This window comes from Silene latifolia, chromosome Y (genome assembly GCF_048544455.1).
Source record: "Silene latifolia isolate original U9 population chromosome Y, ASM4854445v1, whole genome shotgun sequence".
Classification (NCBI taxonomy): Eukaryota; Viridiplantae; Streptophyta; class Magnoliopsida; order Caryophyllales; family Caryophyllaceae; genus Silene; species Silene latifolia.
The window spans coordinates 114,703,620-114,724,734 of record NC_133538.1 but is presented as its reverse complement, the minus strand read 5'-3'; the positions used below and the strand labels follow the sequence as shown (position 1 = coordinate 114,724,734).

At 37.9% G+C, this 21,115-nt stretch overlaps 1 non-coding gene across 1 annotated transcript; it reads right to left on the bottom strand.

The window, feature by feature from the left end:
• Window positions 1-12,621: 12,621 nt before the first annotated feature.
• On the bottom strand, window positions 12,622-12,728 carry LOC141636656 (small nucleolar RNA R71). Its single transcript, XR_012541256.1, has one exon. It is a non-coding gene; the product is annotated as a small nucleolar RNA R71 (small nucleolar RNA).
• Between the last annotated feature and the right edge of the window lie 8,387 nt (window positions 12,729-21,115).

The window sequence follows — 21,115 nt, the reverse complement described above, 5'->3', positions numbered from 1 at the left end:
GCTTCTTCAACATAAGAAATAATCGAACCAAGACCTGGTTCAATATTATTAAAAATCTAATTAATGACCATGGCATTAACCATGTACCAATCTTCGATATCGTCAGAGTCATTGGCAGGTTTTGTGATCGTACCATCGATGAATCCTATCTTCTTCTTTGAACGCAGGGCACCTCGCAATTTGACTGACCATTCATCATAATTGTCTCCCTTCAATTCGACAACAATTAATTTGTCTCCAGACTTATCGGAGGTCGAAAGAAAATACGGACTAAGCTTTTCACCCTTACCCATATCGGTAGATTGAGAAGAAACACTAGACTCGGAATCAGAGTCGGAAAGGAGATGAGTATCTAACGGCGATGATTCTGCGCCGTCAGGTGTATTGCTCATAAGATGCTAGAAAACCTAGCTCTGATTACCATGTAAAATTTGATATGAGAAAATAAATTGGGAAAACGTTTTTCTTATTTCTGTGTATTGATACCATATACAAGACAAAGTATATATAGGCTACATCATACAAGAAACTCTATATTACCTACCGACATAATATAAACAATATAAACGAAATATGGAAACATAACCATACAAAATACCACACGAAATATGGAAACATCAAAATATCTCGTAACAGAGTTAATTTTATTAGGGAGCATGTGTCGACCTCTAAAATTAAAAAATATTAACCTAAATCCCATTTTTCTTTTGCTCATCATATTTATGAAAGAGGAGTGGACCCATTATAAAATGACAAGAGAGCTAAATTACGGGCGGAGTATTAAATTGCACATCAAATGCATTCCTAATATAGAAAGGTAATCAACTGATCGAGACACCCAAAATAAAATAGGTAAATAAAAGATCGGGCGAAGGGAGTAGATAAATAAAACATAGATGACACAATAAAAAATAGAAATTGACATATACTCCCATTTAAAGAGACGGGCGTATGCCTCCCAGATTTTATCAAATTGAAATAATGCTCGATTAATAGTGAAGTTGGTAGTCTTAATCGGTCTTCACAAAACCTTTAGAGAGTCGGTTTCTCATTAATATTAGTGTGAAATGGTGCCAGATGAGTTGAATTAACACAGCAACAGAAGGACGCCATTGATGGAAGCTTCAAGCTTATCAAATAACAGAAAAGATAGAGAGATCAAAGAGTAAATAAAAGTTGTATTGTATTGAATTAATTTAGTAAAATGTACAAGTATGTGCTTATATACAAAGTGTAATCCTAGTCAACTAGTGTGACACCCCACGATAACGCGGAAAATATAACTAATAAATTAATGCGGAAATTAGGAAATTTTTGAAACTTTTAAAGTTTAAAGCGCGGGTTCGTTAAAATCCAAAACATAAATAAAGAAGGCGGAAATAAAGATGAAATTTATACAAACATGATAGTCAAGGTGAGGAAAAATATATCCCTCGAATGACAAGAAAGCGCGGAAAAGATATCCTACGAATAAACAAGTAAGGGGTTTCTAAACTAGCAATTAAAGTCCAAGGGTTTAGTTCTCGCTAGCACACACGTCTTCCCCACATCGCATCTTCACAACCTGTCATTCATGTAAACATGAACGCCACAGTCAGTGGGGAGTAACTCAAGGTTCTCCCAGCCACAAAATGTCGAAACACGGATAAACAATAACATATTAGAACATCATGAATATAACTATTTGATGCAAGCACTCAGACATGAGACTAACATTCAAAACATGCATAGTCATTCATAGATAAGGCATATGATACATCCAACTTGAAAACCAAACAACATACAATAAGCAAAGCATCCGGCTCAGAGGCTAACTTTAAAGCATGTCTGAGACACAAGTCCTTAAGTACCTTGGCTCAGCGGTTACCTTTAAAACATGTCCAAGACACGACCTCTAAAGTATCTGGCTCAGCGGTTACCTTTAAAACATGTCAAAATACTACAAACAAGTGCCAGACTCAGAGGTTACCTTTAAAACATGTCCGAGGCACAACACATAAAGTATCTGGCTCAGCGGTTACCTTTAAAACACGTCCAAATACTAAAAACAAGTACCCGACTCAGAGGTTACCTTTAAAACATGTCCGAGGTACAACAAACAATTATCTGGCTCAACGGCTACCTTTAAAACATGGCCAAATACAACAAATAAGTGCCCGACTCAGAGGTTACCTTTAAAACATGTCTGAGGTACAACAAACAAGTATCTGGCTCAGCGGTTACCTTTAAAACATGGCCAAATACAACAAACGAGTGCCCGACTCAGAGGTTACCTTTATAACATGTCCGAGGCACAACAAACAAGTATCTGGCTCAGCGGTTACCTTTAAAACATGGCCAAATACAAGAAACAAGTGCCCGACTCAGAGGTTACCTTTAAAACATGTCTGAGGCACAACAAACAAGTATCTGGCTCAGCGGTTACCTTTAAAACATGGCCAAATACAACAAACAAGTACAACAAACAAGCACAACAAAGAAGCACATAGAACGGGATTATTAATGTCACTACAAGAAAAACGCGGCATAGTGATGGACATACCGACGGAAAAAACAAGCCGTCAGAAAACTCGGGATACTGACGTATTTTTGACGGAATTTCCGTCGGTATCAATTACTGACGGATTTCCCGTCACGAGTAATTGGCGCGTTGACTAAGTCAATGGCGCTAAAAAACATGTGACGGAAATTCGGTCAGTTTTTGTGTTTTAATGACGGAAATTTCATCATTGGCTGCCACACTTAACAGTGCATGACAGCTGTATGGCAATTGGGAAAACTGACGGAAATTTCGTCAGTAAAACACAAAAACTGACGGAATTTCCGTCACATGTTTTATTTTTTTGAAAACCAATGCATTACAGGTTGTCACAATAATTGAGACAGTGATGGATATTCCGTCAGGAATTAGAAAAAACTGACGGAATTTCCGTCAGTTTTCCATATTATTTGACGTGTCCACTTTATTTATTATTGGTCTGATAAAGTTGTTCAGTGACGGAATTTCCGTCAGTTTTTTGCAAATACTGATGGAAATTCCGTCAGGATTCCCATTTAACTGACGGGATTTCCGTCAGTCCTTCCTTTTATCTCAAACACGGGGTTCATTCATATCACTTTACCAATTTTCCACTAAAATCAAAATCGCCAAACCCTCCTCCACCACCTTAAAACCCGACACCACCACCACCCTCCTCCACTTCCGGCGCCGCCACCACCACCAACAACACCACCACGCCGCCGCCATCACTATAAGGTAATTTTATTTGTTTTTTTCTTTTCTCCTTTCTCTTTTTTCTTTTCCTTTAATTGTTTTTAATTTTTTTTTTACCTCCATAGCCTCCCGCCGCCACCCCTGCCGCCTCCTGCCGCCACTTTCCTCTTTCTCATCCTTCTTTTTCATTGATTTTCTTTGTGGAGCTAATTAGGTATTTCTCTTTTAATTTTTTTTTTGTTTAATTATCTTAATTGAATTAGAATATTAGTTATTGTTTTAATTATTCTTGAATTATTGTTGATGTTGAGGCATGTTGACTTAGGATAGAAGCCAATTTTGTTTAAATGTATGTTGTGACGGTTTTAATGTATGCACCTAATTTTTTTGTTAATTAGATTATTGGTAAATTTTGTGAAATGTTAATGTTTTTAAAATGATAATTAGACTAGATATGTAAATTGAAAAATTATTCATGTTAGTTTTTAAAATGATAATTAGACTAGATATGTAAAATGAAAAAAAAAATCATGTTAGTTTATGTTAATTGAAAAAGTAGTCATTGTTGTATGTTTTGTTTTTAATATTGTTAAAATTATTGTTCATATTGACCTAGTACCCATTCCAAAATTACTTACTAGGAGTAATTTTAGAATAATCCCCGTTTTGGGACTGTCTTTGTACGTTTTAAGTCACTTAGGTAGTAAACATGTGCTTGTGATTTGTTAATGAGAAAAGAGTTTGGTGACAATTCCTTTAATGTTCTATAAATGCATATGTAGAGTAATTATTTATTCTACATTGTGTATTTGGAGAACGGATGGGAATTGCTGCCGAATTGTATGTGTTTTAGAGGTTTTGGTTATACTGGAAACGATGCAAATAGGCATCGTGGTTGTATTTGAAACGATGCAAAAAAACGCATCGTGGCTGGGCAGCAGACTGCTGTTTCCATGCCTGGTTTTTATTAAAACCGACGGAATTTCCGTCAGTATTTTGCAAAAACTGACGGATTTTCCGTCACTACCTATTTTCCCCATTTTTTCCAGAATTAACATGAAAAGCCACGTGTCACGGAATACCGACGGAATTTTCGTCAGTAATAACAAAAACTGACGGAAAATCCGTCAATTCCATTCTTTTATTATGATTTCAGAAAAACCAAGGAAATGCCACGTGTCATGGAATACCGACGGAATTTCCGTCAGTAATAATAAAAAACTGACGGAAAATCCGTCACTTTTAAGCTTGAAATAAAGACGGAATTCCCGTCAGTGATCCGTCAGTGTTTTCCAATACCGACGGAAATTCCGTCAGCAGAGGTTTTTTACTGACGAAATAAGCTGACCCTGTTTCCTGACCGAATTTCCGTCAGGAAATGGAAATACCGACGGAAAAGCCGTCAGTATGGCCTTAATTTTTCCTTTGGTATCACGCGTTTCCGTTGTAGTGTGTCACATTCATACTTATGGCTTGCATTTCACCATAAGTACTGATGGGAACATCAATCCCGACGACCTTATCGCAACTAGAGGGCTTATGGCTCACCCCTAGTATCTGATAGGACCGAGACTCAGGGACGAGATTATAAATGTCACATTCATACTTATGATCTGCATCGCCATAAGTACGGATGGGAACATCACTCCCGCCAATCATATCGCAACTAGAGGGCCTATGGCTCACCCCTAGTATCCGATAGGACCAAGACTCAGGGACGGGATTATAAATGTCACATTCATATTTATGACCTGCATCGCCATAAGCACGGATGAGAACATCAATCCCGACGATCATATCGCAACTAGAGGGTCTATGGCTCACCCCTAGTATCCGATAGGACCAAAGCTCTCACAATCGGACAATACTAGACATTATCAAGAATATGACCCTTACAAGCACTTATAATAAATATCTCATACTTGTATTATATTATTAAATATTCCACTTTACAATTTAACATGCCGGATAAATGAAATATAAATAAGCGATAATGAATAATTTACGTTATATGAAAATTACGGAAATGGAAACAAGCACCAATGACTCATTCACGAATCCACTACAAAACATAAGATTGGCTCAACAATTAAATCATATGATAAGTCCAACAAATCACTCATGTGAAACCAACCATTAAATCATGCCAAACCCAACATTTTGATTATGAGTGAAAATATATATATATATATATATATATATATATATATATATATATATATATATATATATATATATATATATATATATATATATAATGAACGATATTAACGAATTACGTTATATAAAATACGAGACGGATATTCAAACATTTCAAATGACTCGGGAATGGCACCAAAACACTCATAATAAGTGAGGCTCAAAAATATAAAATGTAAACAACCCAATCAAAATGAACATTTCAACCCAATATATCAAACCTAACTAGCCCAACTGACTAAGTATAACTAGTACAATCCATCAAGTCTATCTAGCCCAATTTATCAAACATGGCTAGCCCAAATGCCAATGTAACTAGCCCATTTACCAAAATCAAAAGAGCCCAACAAGCTAAATATGTGAAAGAACGATATTAACGAATTACGTTATAAAATTCGAGACGGTGATTAAATAAATTTCAGACGACTAGACTAGCGCCAAAAGCATCCGTAAACGCGGCTCAAGAAACCAATTGGGCAGCCCTAAACACGACCCAACCATCCGCCACCTAAACCACCATTCCCAGCCACGCTTTTTCCTCAAAACAGCCACCAAAACAGAGCCATAGAGCAGGCCATCAGACCCGCCAACATCACGACTCAAAACAGACCCGTTTTGGGTTAGACACTCATTTGGAAGCGAAGTTTAGACGGAATTGTTATCGTCATTATGACCCTAACCAGTCGTTAATGCCTAATATAACTGCCACCTACGACGGTCAAAAACGGTCCACAAAACAACCACCCAAACGTGCCAAGCACGGTCATGTAGGGACGACCTGCAACACCATCAAAACCTGACCCAACAGAGACCGTGACAGGCCACCTACAACTGTTATTTCGACTACCACAATCGTACAACACCAGGCCCGCGACCCTTAATACGACGGTTAAGGAAGCAGAGGACGATGTCGTTCCATTCAGGCATCTAATCGAGACAAATTCACTATACAAACAATAGAAAGGGTAAAGAATTAAACTTTATTAAACAAGAACATGAAAACGACATGTGAGACGGAAATTTTGACATGTTTGTCGAGTAACCTATCACCGTTACCTCATAACCTTGTGAATTCCCGAGTAAAAACGTCCAAAGCACGAGCCATTCTTCAGTCTTCAAGGTCTTCGACTAAAAAGGAGGAAAAACGAGTTGTTTGAGTCATAAAACCGAGTTTGTCATAAGATGCCATTTTCGAAACCTCAACAAAATTGAGACTTTCTTACCTTGAAAGATGAAGGAGGAAGTAAGGATGAGAATGGTGTAAAAATTAAGAAGAAAGGTGGAGAAAAGAAGCCGGAATCTGGGTTTCAAACTCGGCCAAAAATGGTGTCCTGTTGAAGCTGTTGTTTGTGTCTTTTTCCGCAGGAAGAAGAAGAGAAAAGAAATGAGGGGTGTGGGGTTGCGGTATGTAATAACCACACAAGCTATTACTAATAATAATAATAATAATAATAATAATAATAATAATAATAATAATAATAATAATAATAATAATAATAATAATAATAATAATAATATATAATAATAATATGTAAGATATTTAAAAGTAGAGTGTAAGAGGTAGGTGAGTGTGTTGCCGATATAGGATAGGTCGAGAAAAGATTAGTCTCACAAGTGGAAATGTGACGATCTATAGCTAGACGGAAAAATGTCTCGAGTCTATATTAACTTGAGACGGAAACTAATATTATTACTGCCACTATTATTATTGTCCGACTAAAAATATGTATACATCTATTCTTATATAAATTATGCCTCAAGAATATAATTTAATAATACGTATGTTTATAAAAATGAGCTTTTATATAATACTTTTATAAAAATCGTGGTTGATATAAAATTAATTAAATTGGATAATTCAAAAATATATAATAAGGAGATTAAACGGTTTAATAAATTTTAAATGTCAAAATGGGAAATTCGAGGGTGTTACAATCACCCCATCTTTTAAAAAGATTCGTCCTCGAAACTTGAAAGTAGAAATGAAAGGTTATATAAAATAAAACTGGAATTTTGGAATCGGTAACCAAAACATTTAAAAGGTTACTTATCGCAAGAATTAAAATCCTTTCAAAAATTTCAAATAAAATTTTCCGACAGAACCAAGTCGAAAGGCAAATCATTTGTATAAATCAAAATCAAAACACTTTCAAACACATTTATGAAGACTTTTCCAAGTATAAGTCTCATTCATGGAACGAAATTGCTCTTGTCGTGCACACAAGAACGCTAACTTTCCGAGTTAGAGACAAATTTGAAACAAAAATCATTCGCCGACAAGCGTAGAACAAGTTATCAAACGTCTTCAATAACGAGTTCTAACATCCGATCAGCGTTAAAATCGAAAGAGAAAGGTAATTCACTCAAATTTTCTTTTGCAAAAGTCAAATGGAAGTTGAAAGATTCATTGTTGATCTTCAAAAAGGAGTCAATTTCTGAAAATATAATGTGAAACTTTGACAAAGAAGTGATAAACAAATCAAAGTTAACAGAAATTGGATAAAATTTAAAGAAATCACAGGTGTAGCAATTAAAATCATGATAAAGAAGTCTATACTCAAGGAACGAATATGGAATTAAATCAAATTTTCATTTTCAAATCTCTAAAATAGGTAAGGTTTTCCAAAAGTAACATAAAATTTTAACACCGAATTAAAACTGGTAGCTTGAAAGTTTAGAAATTGAACAAAACAAAAGTAACCTAGACATCATAGATACCGGTATGTAAAAAGGATTTAACTTAACTAATCAAAAGCGCTGTGATGAACTTCCTAGGGGTAAGGTTCGAAGTCAAATTTACAAGGATGTAAAAGAGAGAGCTTTATAGGTTACCAGTATCGAACTTAAAGAAGGAGCACGATGAAGCGAGGAAGTGAGGTATGAACGATAACACTTATGGTCAAAGAGGAAGATAAATTAGGCAACAAGGAAACGCCAGGCACTCATATCTCAAACAACAACATCATCCTAATGGTTCGTAAAACTCCCTAAAAACAAAACTTATAACCACAACACTCCCAAGGATTTCCTCAAATATTCCACAAGGTTCTCATTTCAAAGCAAGGTAGTAACAAGTTAACCTAAAACTCTTTCCATGAATGTTCATACTACTACACATTCTTTTGAGAAAGATGCACAATCACCCAAGTTTGAAAAATCAATAGGATCTCGAGTCCTTCTATCCTTTTACTTATTACGGATTCCCAAAAGCGGAACTACACTCAACTACAACATCATCCCATCATATCAAGTACTCAATAGCACCACAAATTTATAAAACTATAGGGTTAACAAATACCAAATCACATCACCAATCCAATATGGTCATCAACATCCCAAGGAATATTCTTTCAAATCCGATATCCTAGAACTTACTTACCATCGAGTTCCCAAGAAACAAGTCTTAGTTGTAACAACGCTTTACCACCTCATATTTCCACATTCTAACACCCTAAATTAAAACTATGTTCTTTAACCTAAAAATTGGCGTCAACCATACCGTTATCCTTTCTAGTTACTAAAACAAGTGCTAAGACTTCCCAACAATGTAGTTTACTCTCACACTCATACCATACCTTAAGTAGTAATCAATATCACTCACTTAAACCAACTAATAATCCCACCATTAGCTTTGCTCATATGGTTATACACATTATCAAACTCTCATGTCCAAAGTGATTATGGAAGCCAATTACAAACTCGACTTACTTAGTTAATCCTACATACTCAAATCCATCATTCAATTTCATCCATTTTATGTCAAGTACTAAGCACTAGTATCCCAAGACACGCCTCACTACACTTCCCGAGCTTTTCAAATCCCAAACATAAACCACAAAGTCAAGTTCTATAACCTTAGTAACAAATGCAACTCACACTTTGTTGGAATATGTGTCCTCCGACAATAATGCGATCACAACTGTTGATCATGATGATCACATGTTTAAGTCTCATTATAAAGAATACAATTGGGAAGTAATATTTTACCGTCAACTGGTCCACACATATCGGTAATGATTGGCTGACTAGAGTTTGACATTACTGTCGTGCGACGGTGGTGATCAGTTGATCCCCTAGGTCATACCTAAAGGGCAACACTCTTAATTGATCATTTAATTGATCGTATAACGTTACGAGTCAATTAAATTATTTAAAATTGACGAACGATTTTGGAAGTAATATTTACGTGTCTCATTGAAATTTGATTAAATGAGATACGATCTGAGTTATCGAATTGTTTCATTACTCAGATGAAATTATTGTTTAAGGAAACAATTGAAATTGAATGAATTATTATAAATACAAGTTATTGTGATTTATAATTGGTAAAATATTTTGGTACAAGTAATTGCGAATTACTAAGTCGATTGTTGTATATGACGTATATTTATTAATACGTTGATTTTTAATATGTTAAAAATACATAACAATTTTATGTGACATGTGACATGTGACATATTGACAAATTGACAAAAATAAAATGGATTCCATTTTACATATGTAAACCGAAATAATGGGAGGATTAGGAGAAATATTAGGTTTATTATGTTAGTGGCAAACATAATGATTTACCTACTAAACTAGCCATGCAAACTAGTTGTCATTGTGAAGACAAACTCTTGCATGCATTGGCTCACTCTTCTTCCCTCCTCTTCCCTTACCCGGTTTTTCATAGGAGCCAAACCAAGGGTTTTGACTTATATTTTATCACTTGCACTACATTATAGTTTAATGCATTATAAAATTCATTCATTCATCAAAAATTAAGATTTTTTAGAAAGATAAAAACTTCCTTTTCTTCCTCTCTTAAACCGGTTTTTAGGAGACCAAAACCAAATTTATTTTGGGTCATTTTATGCTAAATTAATATTGTACTAGTATTCATAATATTAATTTTATTAAGAGTGTGCTTTGGGTATTAAACTTTGGGAGAGATCCTATACTTGGATCTTTGTTCATCCATTGAGGAAAGCACAAGAACAAGAGAGAAGGAGATTGATGCGTGTCTTTTATATGATGTTTTACATCCCATTTTACACGCATTTCAGAGCTCATTCATGTAGTTTATGCTACATTTCTCCCTATTTCCGTCTACTTCCGTATTTTTGTACATTATTGCAGAAATGTGAAGAATCCAGCGGAAATCTAGCTAAATCCATCCCCGAGTATCTTGCATTACATTTGACGTGAAGTATTCACTTAAGGAACGAGCTTGGTGCGCAATTCAAGGCCCAAAAGACAAATCCACGAGATTATATAAGTCAAATAGCAGCTCAAGCAGTCGATCGACCACTACCATTAGTCGATCGACCAACCATCGAGTTCGAAGCTCATTCATTGCTATTGTCGATCGACCAGTCCTAGCGATCGATCGACCAAACGCTATTCCAGACGAGAATTAAAAGACCGTGAATCTTGAAGCCCAAAGTTATGTTAGGTTTAGGAAATAAAGTTACGTTAGTTGCTATATAACGTAACCTAGAAACATCAGTTTTGACATCAAGTTTTTACATTAAGTTTTACATACGATTCTTTAGAAAAATTAGGGTTTGGGAAACTATTTCGCATTGGATTTTCGTTGTGACTTCAATCATTCCGTTACGATCCTTCTGCAATTTCGGTATTCACTTGCTCTATTTTCAGTTCATCTTTATTGCATTGTTAGTATAGGAATTGTTAGTTAGTCTCCCGAAACCGATTTATCTTTATTGTTAATTGTTTGTTCATTCGTTTTAAGCATGAAACTTTCTGCCTATTTCGTTAATTTCATTGTTTTTATCAACGTTAGTATGAGTAGCTAAATCAATTGTGCTAGGATGTAGGCGAATTATAGCGTAGGCGGCGTAGTATTGTTTTGGACTGAATTCGCGTGTCAGTTGATCGACCGCCATACCTGGTCCATCGACTGACCACGTGAGGTTACCTTTCGTTTTAATTGATTTTAATGTTGTATTTAACGAATCGAATGCATGCGACCAGTTACATTCTTAATTTATAACTAACCCATTAGATCGAAAGATAGGGACAGTTGTTAGACCACCAATTAAAATGACTAGACTATGCTGAGATCGAAAGATAGGTATAGTTTAGACCATTAGTCACTTTTCAGGACGAGAGTCAGTATTGGTGATATTAGGGACTTATAGCGATATCGAAAGATGCTATCTGTTAAGAGTGGACCGAGAGGACCTTTTGTTTTCCCGCCTCACTTGTGTTTGATTCAGACCGATTTAGTATGCTGCCGCCGAAGCTGTAATGAACCGACCATCCTAGTACCCCTTCTTTATCTGTTTAATCCGTCTTTTTAGTTTATTGTCTTTATTTACTCTTAGCTATAGACCAATTCAACTCAACCCATACACTCGTTACCTTAGACTAGAATTAGACAGCTAGAAATTACGTCTGCCTCCTTGTGGTTCGACCATGTTACCACTAGCCTAGGTTAGTCTTAATAGGAAATTATAAATCTAATTTTTGGTACTCACAACGACGGGTATCAAATTTTGGTGCCGTTGCCGGGGAGGCAATAGTTCTAATTTTTAGTTGTTTTATTCTTTCTTAGTTTAAGGGACATCCGTTCCTTAAACTTTTCTTATATTCTTTTTGTAGTTTCTTCTTATGCGCAGGTCACTGGGTGGCGAACTAATACCATTAAATTCTGAGATCGAGAAATCCTTGCGCGAGTTGAGACGATCACAAAGGGTATTACCGACAGAGGAAGAGCTGAGTACTCTGTCAAGCCACTACGAGAACGCTGCGTTCAAGGAGATCCACCTACATCTCCCGCCTCTACTTTCTTGGCCGAGACAGTTACTTCTCCGAAATCCCGATTATGGTGAAGAAGCAACCATTGCTAGTCACTCGAGCCAACAGTGCGAATCTCTACAAAGGATTCGAACTACCTAGGGAGGCGAGAAAATTCGAGCCAAAGCCTTCCTATATTAACCTGGTTGAGAGAAACCGAGTTCGGGGAGCGCAAATGAAGATGCGGCCAAGCACATGGAGATTTTTATTGATTATTGCTGCTCTATACCCCGCCGGCCGGTGTGACCCAAGATCAGATCAAGGAGACCATGTTCATTTTCTCTCTTCGTTATGCTGCAAGAGAGTGGTATAGAGATCTGGACCGAGCCGCACATGGGATCACCGACTGGAATTCCTTAGCCCTGGCATTCTACAAAAAGTACTTCTCTGCCTCGAAGACGAATGCCATTAGAGCTCAGATCACGAGCTTTAAACAAGGGCCAGATGAGAACTTCCATGAAGCATGGGTCCGTTTCAAGAAACTGGTGCGAACCATACCGCACCATGGATTCGAAAAATGGAGCTTGTGCAATCAGTTCTATAATGGACTGTATGACGATCAGAGGGCCATATTGGATCTGCGACCAATGGCCGATTTCTTGAGAACATGGGAGAGACTAAGGGGTGGAAGATTATCGATTATTTGGCCACTCATAAGGCCGAATATGGGAATTCGAGAGGAAACCAGAGGAGAGCTGCTGAATCTTCCTCTGTTGCTGCACTAGAAGCCCTCACTACAAGGTTTGACAAATATGAATTAGGAGGAGCTTCTAAAGGTGGGATGTACCAAGTAAATGCTGTTTCAAACGGTCCTTTCATCTGTAGAAGATGTGGAGCTGAGGGACATGTCTCAGAGAATTGTTCCTGTCCTTTCGAGTCTTGTGCTGCCTTTCAACACTATACGCAGACAAACACGTATTATGACCCGAATGTTCACCCCAACTTGAGGTGGAGTAGCCAGAATGTCCTAAATCCGACTCAACCTCCACAACAGCAGCATCAGCAAGCTTATGTGCCCCCTCATCATAAGCAACAACAATACCAAAAACCCCCTTATGTGCCGCAGCAGCAACAACAATCCCATGGTTCGATTTTTTGAGTTTAAGAACTTGCTTTGAAGGAGTCCCAAGCTAGAGAGGCCGGGATGAAGCTACTAGAGAGCCAAATTGCTCAGTTGGCTAGTAAGAGTACCACTCGAGCTCCCGGACACTTACCGACTCAAACTGACCAGAAAGAGACCCTAAACGCCATTACTTTGAGGAGTGGGTCTACCCTGGAGGGGCCTGCTATGGTCGAGGATGCCCCTGAAATGAATGAGGCGGAATCGAGTCAAAACAAAGCTATAACGAATAATTCAAAGAAAAAGGCGTCTACCAGGTATATCAGTCGATTGACTGATATACCCGGTCGATCGACTGATATGCGGGTTCTGAGCTTAAGGAATCGTACATCTCGGCCGATCGACCGAGCAAGGTGGTCGATCGACCGAGACCCCGCGATATTGAGAAATTTCGTCCTTCAATGCCCGATAATTTGAGAGACCATTTGTTCCGGGGTTCGACAACTCCGAAAGTATTGGGGAAAGACCCGAGTGCTGATGGGTCCGTCCCGATTCCGAAGTTCAATCCGATGACGGTTAATGGCTCACATTTGAGACGGTCTGAGAAGGGTTCGAGCTTCAATAAGGAGAAGGTGGTATACTTTCAGCCTAAGTCCACGGATACCGGCACGTGCGATTTAGAGGAGAGGGCTAAGGTACTTCTCTCAGCCCCATATCCAGAGCGACTAGTACTGACAAAGGAACAGGTATCTTTCAATAAATTTGAAAAGGTTATTCGTAGTTTGAATGTACAAGTTCCTTTCCTTGAGTTAGTCAATCAAGTGTCTGCCTACACTAAATTCATGAAACAACTCCTGTCTAAGAAAAAGTCACTTGAAAATGTGCATACTGTCGCGTTAACCAAAGAGTCATGCTCTTATTTGTCTCATACTGCACCCCATAAGCTAGAGGACCCGGGTAGCTTTTCTGTTCCTTGCAATATAGGTACCTTCTCTATTGAGAAGGCATTATGTGACTTAGGAGCTAGTATAAGCGTCATGCCTTTGAGTCTAGCTAGGAAGCTCAAATTGACTAGGTTCGCAGTGACAGATATGACACTACAGATGGCTGACCGATCTGCGGTCCAGCTAGTAAGAATCTTGGAGGACATCCCTGTCCAAATAGGGAAGTTCTTCTTCCCCGTCGACTTCGTGGTACTTGACATGCCTGAGGATGCCCATATTCCCATTATTTTGGGTAGGCCATTTCTGCACACTGCTGGTGCAGTCATAGATGTCGGTCTAGGAACCCTGACTTTTAAAGTGGGCAAGCATTCTATTGTTTTTTCTCAGCCATCTAAGAAAAAGGACCCCATGTGGCCTGTGACTTGTAATACGGTTTCTGACAAGAAATCGTACTTTGTGCTTCCTGATTTACCTATCTCTATTCCTGTTGTAATCCCTCCGCCCCAGATTGGGAGCAAATTGGAGGAAGATTTGTCTATTTCTGATATTGCAGGAGCTGGTTTGGGGAAGGAAGAACAGCAAGTTGCTCCAACTGTAAAGAGGCCGATCATTCAAAGAGGAGGTCTTGGTTGCCTTAGCTATGGCATTGATGAGGAAGTTTATGACGAACCGGTTAAGGCACGGAAGTCCGACTTGGACTTTGATGAGCAAGAAGAGGTCATTGAATGGGGAGACGATGAAAGTGTTGATCCGTTGAGCCATACAGACGTGGAAGCTAAGAAGGGTGCAGCTGCTAAGATAAGCACCGTTGAGGCTACCTCTAGTAGCCAGAAGCCGACAAAGTAGGCCATTTCGTGGCCGTTCTTGATCAACTACTAGTTGATCACATGTTTTCCAAACATTTTAATTGCTTTTGTTAGACACTTTTTATTGCTTTTGTGTGCGCGAAACTTCGAATTTTATTTTGCTTGCTTAGGATTTTATGCATTTTGAGACTTTGCTTTGGGTTCTTGCGCAATTTTGGGCGCGTATTATTGTGCATTTGCAGGTTTTTTAGACTTCTTTAGCTCCCGTAATTGAGCAAATACGAAGAAATAAGGAGTACAGCAGTATTTTCAGTCGATCGACTGGCTACATTGGTCGATCGACTAAGTTGCACTTTCCAGGAGCTACTATTCCTGACACATTGGTCGATCGACTGCCGTTCTTAGTCGATCGACCAAGGACGCTGCTGTCCCTATTCACGACCTCTCCCCTACTGTGTTTGGTCGATATGCGGACTTAAGGGAGTTTTCTACTCCACTTTATTTTCCGTCCAATTATTTATTTCTTCTAATTTTCTCATTTGTGCACATATTTACCGCTTCAAAATTGTCTTCTCGATTTTATGCGTGGGTTTTATTTGTCTTTCAGGTACTTATTAGTAGCATCTTTGGTACTTGAAACCTCCTAGCTCACGCTGGTTTGGGAGGTTTCCTTTGCTGCGTTTAAAGTCTTGTAAGTTCCCGATTTCCACTTCATGTCATTTTTATTTATTTTCCCGCAAATTCCCATTTCTCTTTTCTTCATTACATGATTTTGCACAATGGGGACATTGTGCGATTTGGTTTGGGGAAGGGTTTTACGTCGCATATCATTTGTTTGCATTCACATTTACATTCTGTTTTGCATTGTTCATTTCATTTTATACGAAATTCAAAAAAATTGAAAAATTTCAAAAATTTCCATAAAATGCACGTTTATTTTAGCATATAGGTCGAGTCGAAACGGTAGTATTTCAAGGATGATATTGCATTTTGCACCTGTTTTGCCTGAGCCTTGCTTGATTAACATGTTATTAGTAGAATCGTAAATTCATATCTACGAGTTTTCATTAATTATTTGCTGGACTTAAGACTTGACTTTGAAAATTGGCAATCTACATCATATTTCTGAGATTTAGAGCCTATAACTGGTGACATCTATGACCAGTTTATTTAGGAATGTGAGTAATACTCCTTATGAGGCATGTCACATAAATGTGCATAAATATGAACTTAATCTGCTTAATACCTGTACGCATTCGGTCTGTGGTTAGTTGACACATGTGGTAGAGGTTTCCCTTTTCTCGTTTCACCCATGAACCCCACACTGCCAAAAACAGCCTTTTTGTCCCATTACTACATCCTACATTTAGCCTGCCCTTGTCAAGCTAGTAGTCTATGTTCTTGGGATTGTTACTTCGTTTTTGGTAGCATATGCTCATGTTTGAGATATTGTTGGAAAGATGAAAAGGAGGAAAGAAAGAAATAGAAAAGAAAAAAAAAAGATGAAAAAAAATGATTCGAAAAGAAAAAAAAAGAGTTATGTACTGTTCATGCGGTCGATCGACTACCCCTTTTGGTCGATCGACTGAGGTTCGAGAAAAAGAGAGAATTAATTCGCATAATTCAAAATCCTTATCTTTTGGCGATTTTTGCTCCCATGTATTATTCATATTTTGTGGGGAGTTAGTTGATTACTTTTATACCTGGAGATTGTGAGATTTGTGCTTGCTATAGCACCGTTCCATTTGTTTTTGAGCAAGAAGTTGGATGTTGCCATATGGTTCCGTTTCGGTACTAGCTTGATCACCTGTACCTCCACTTTTCCATAAACGTTTTGCCTCTTCTTACCCATACCTCACATATCCACATATATACCTCGGCATATGTCATGGTCTCTTGTTGGTTAGAATGCGTATGTACGGTTGTAGAGATTGCTTTCATATTAGACTGCAGGCATGTTCTTATAGGTCGTAGTTAGGTGGGAGTCTTTACAAAACCAATTCTTTCTATCTTTACGTTATTCGCCTGTGCTTGTTTGAGTGATATGAGCGACCCGTGAGAGTCCAATTTGATGAGTCTCTACAGTTGACGGTTCAATAGTTTTAACGGCTCCATAACTCGTTTGCATGATTCATTTGCTAATTGATTGTTGGTTGCGCATTAAATTGGTTTAGGCTTTACATGTTGTAATTCGCTCTGAGATTGAACTCGTTCCATTAGGTCATTATATGGAGTCTAGTTCTTGCTTGGGGACAAGCAAGGGTTTGGTTTGGGGAAGTTTGATGCGTGTCTTTTATATGATGTTTTACATCCCATTTTACACGCATTTTAGATCTCATTCATGTAGTTTTTGCTACATTTCTCCCTATTTCCGTCTACTTCCGTATTTTTGTACATTATTGCAGAAATGTGAAGAATCCAGCAAAAATCGAGCTAAATCCATCCCCGAGTATCTTGCATTGCATTTGACGTAAAGTATTCGCTTAAGGAATGAGCTTGGTGCGCAATTCAAGGCCCAAAAGACAAATCCACGAGATTATAGAAGTCAAGTAGCAGCTCAAGCAGTCGATCGACCACTACCATCAGTCGATCGACAAACCATCGGGTTCCAGAAGCTACTGTTCATTGCTATTCGATCGATCGACCAGATCCTAGCGATCGATCGACCAAACCGCTATTCCCAGGCGAGAATTAAAAGACCGTGAATCTTGAAGCCCAAAGTTATGTTAGGTTTAGGAAATAAAGTTACGTTAGTTGCTATATAACGTAACCTAGAAACATCAGTTTTGACATCAAGTTTTTACATTAAGTTTTACATACGATTCTTGAGAAATAATTAGGGTTTGGGAAACTATTTTGCATTGGATTTTCGTTGTGACTTCAATCATTCCGAAACCGATTTATCTTTATTTTTTAATTGTTTGTTCATTCGTTTTAAGCATGAAACTTTATGCCTATTTCGTTAATTTCATTGTTGTTATCAACGTTAGTATGAGTAGCTAAATCAATTGTGCTAGGATGTAGGCGAATTATAGCGTAGGCGGCTTAGTATTGTTTTGGATCGAATTCGCGTGTCGTGTCGATCGATCGACCGCCATACCTGGTCGATCGACTGACCACGTGAGGTTACCTTTCGTTTTAATTGATTTTAATGTTGTATTTAACGAATCGAATGCATGCGACCAGTTAGATGCTTAATTTATAACTGACCCATTAGATCGAAAGATAGGGACAGTTGTTAGACCACCAATTAAAATGACTAGACTATGCTGAGATCGAAAGATAAGTATAGTTTAGACCGTTAGTCACTTTTCAGGACGAGAGTCAGTATTGGTGATATTAGGGACTTATAGCGAGATTGAAAGATGCTATCTGTTAAGAGTGGACCGAGAGGACCTCTTGTTTTCCCGCCTCACTTGTGTTTGATTCAGACCGATTTAGTATGCTGCCGCCGAAGCTGTAATGAACCGACCATCCTAGTACCCCTTCTTTATCTGTTTAATCCGTCTTTTTATTTTATTGTCTTTATTTACTCTTAGCTATAGACCAATTCAACTCAACCCATACACTCGTTACCTTAGACTAGAATTAGACAGCTAGAAATTACGTCTGCCTCCTTGTGGTTCGACCCTGTTACCACTAGCGTAGGTTAGTCTTAATAGGAAATTATAAATCTTATTTTTGGTACTCACAACGACGGGTATCAGAGATCTCTCTTGTGCCCTAATAAACCGAAATTCCAATGTAAGATAAAGATTTCTTCTTTATATTGTTTATAGTTTGCATGCATAAGATCCCCAATTAATTTTATGATTAAATTATCATAAAACATATATGAATATGTTAAGTATATAGATCTACTTTTCCTTCACACTTGACAACACAATTAATTCCACTAAACAACCACACTCACTTTATCAAGGAAGTAGGTATAAGAATCATTAAGTATGTCTCATCGCTCTACCTAAGTCTTAACGTCACAACCTCTCAAAACCAGGGTTAAGGGTCAAATACAACAATCCCCTCAAAAGTCAAATTTTCCAACCAGGGTCAACATTCCTCAAAAGTAAGGGTACTATGAAAAAGGCGTTAAGAGAGAAAAAGCAGGGAACAAAGGACAAGTTAGGGGTACAAGAGTAGTTTTCAAAGTAAAACAGAAGAGAGTTTAGAAGAAGGATAAGTACCAAGAGATAAAGAATAAGGCAAGGTACACAAAGAATGAGAAACATCTTTGAGGAAGTAGAAGCATTCTTCAAATGTTGAACAAATCTTCAATGCTCGACAATAGGCACCACATCTTGATCTTCACATTGGTAAGTTTACGGTTATTGATTCAAGGGCACAACAATTATTAAATGACAATCAGCAAACATGTTAGAACCTAACAAAGAGCAAGCACACTACAGACTACCACCTTAGGTCCTTACTCTAATTCATTATTCAAGGTCAAGTTCAATTTAAATTTGGAGCACACGTGTGTGCGTCGGGAGCAACATATGCTCTGATACCAACTGTGACACCCCTCGATAACGCGGAAAATATAACTAATAAATTAATGCGGAAATTAGGAAATTTTTGAAACTTTTAAAGTTTAAAGCGCGAGTTCGTTAAAATCCAAAACATAAATAAAGAAGGCGGAAATAAAGATTAAATTTATACAAACATGATAGTCAAGGTGAGGGAAAATATATCCCTCGAATAACAAGAAAGCGGGGAAAAGATATCCCACGAATAAACAAGTAAGGGGTTTCTAAACTAGCAACTAAGGTCCAAGGGCTTAGTTTTCGCTAGCCCACACGTCTTCCTCACATAGCATCTTCACAACCTGTCATTCATGTAAACATGAACGCCACAGTCAGTGGGGAGTAACTCAAGGTTCTCCCAGCCACAAAATGTCGAAACGCAGATAAATAAGAACATATTAGAACATCATGAATATAACTATTTGATGCAAGCACACAGACATGAGACTAACATTCAGAACATGCGTAGCCATTCATAGATAAGGCATATGATACATCCAAATTGAAAACCAAACAACATACAATACATGAAATGGGACTACTAACATCACATAATAAGCAAAGCATCCGGCTCAGAGGCTACCTTTAAAGCATGTCCGAGACACAAGTTCTTAAGTACCTTGGCTCAGCGGTTACCTTTAAAACATGTCCAAGGCGCGACCTCTAAAGTATCTGGCTCAGTGGTTACCTTTAAAACATGTCAAAATACTACAAACAACTGCCCGACTCAGAGGTTACCTTTAAAACATGTCCGAGGCACAACACATAAAGTATCTGGCTTAGCGGTTACCTTTAAAATAAGTCCAAATACAACAAACAAGTACCCGACTCAGAGGTTACTTTTAAAACATGTCCGAGATATAACAAACAAGTATCTGGCTCAGCGGTTACCTTTAAAACAAGGCCAAATACAACAAACAAGTGCCCGACTCAGAGGTTACCTTTAAAACATGTCCGAGGCACAACAAACAAGTATCTGGCTCAGCGGTTACCTTTAAAACATGGCCATATATAACAAACAAGTGCCCGACTCAGAGGTTATCTTTATAACATGTCCGAGGCACAACCAAAAAGTATCTGGCTCCGCGGTTACCTTTAAAACATGGCCAAATACAACAAAAAAGTACCCGACTCAGTGGTTACCTTTATAACATGACCGAGGCACAACAAACAAGTATCTGGCTTAGCGGTTACCTTTAAAACATGGCCAAATACAACAAACAAGTGTCCGACTCAGAGGTGACCTTTAAAACATGTTCGAGGCACAACACATAAAGTATCTGGCCCAGCGGTTACTTTTAAAACATGTCCAAATACTACAAACAAGTACCCGACTCAGAGGTTACCTTTAAAACACATTCGAGGTACAACAAAAAAGTATCTGGCTTAGCGGTTACCTTTAAAACATGGCCAAATACAACAAACAAGTGCCCGACTGAGAGGTTACCTTTAAAACATGTCCGAGGCACAACAAACAAGTATCTGGCTCAGCGGTTGCCTTTAAAACATGGCCAACTACAACAAACAAGTGCCCGACTTAGAGGTTACCTTTAAAACATGTTCGA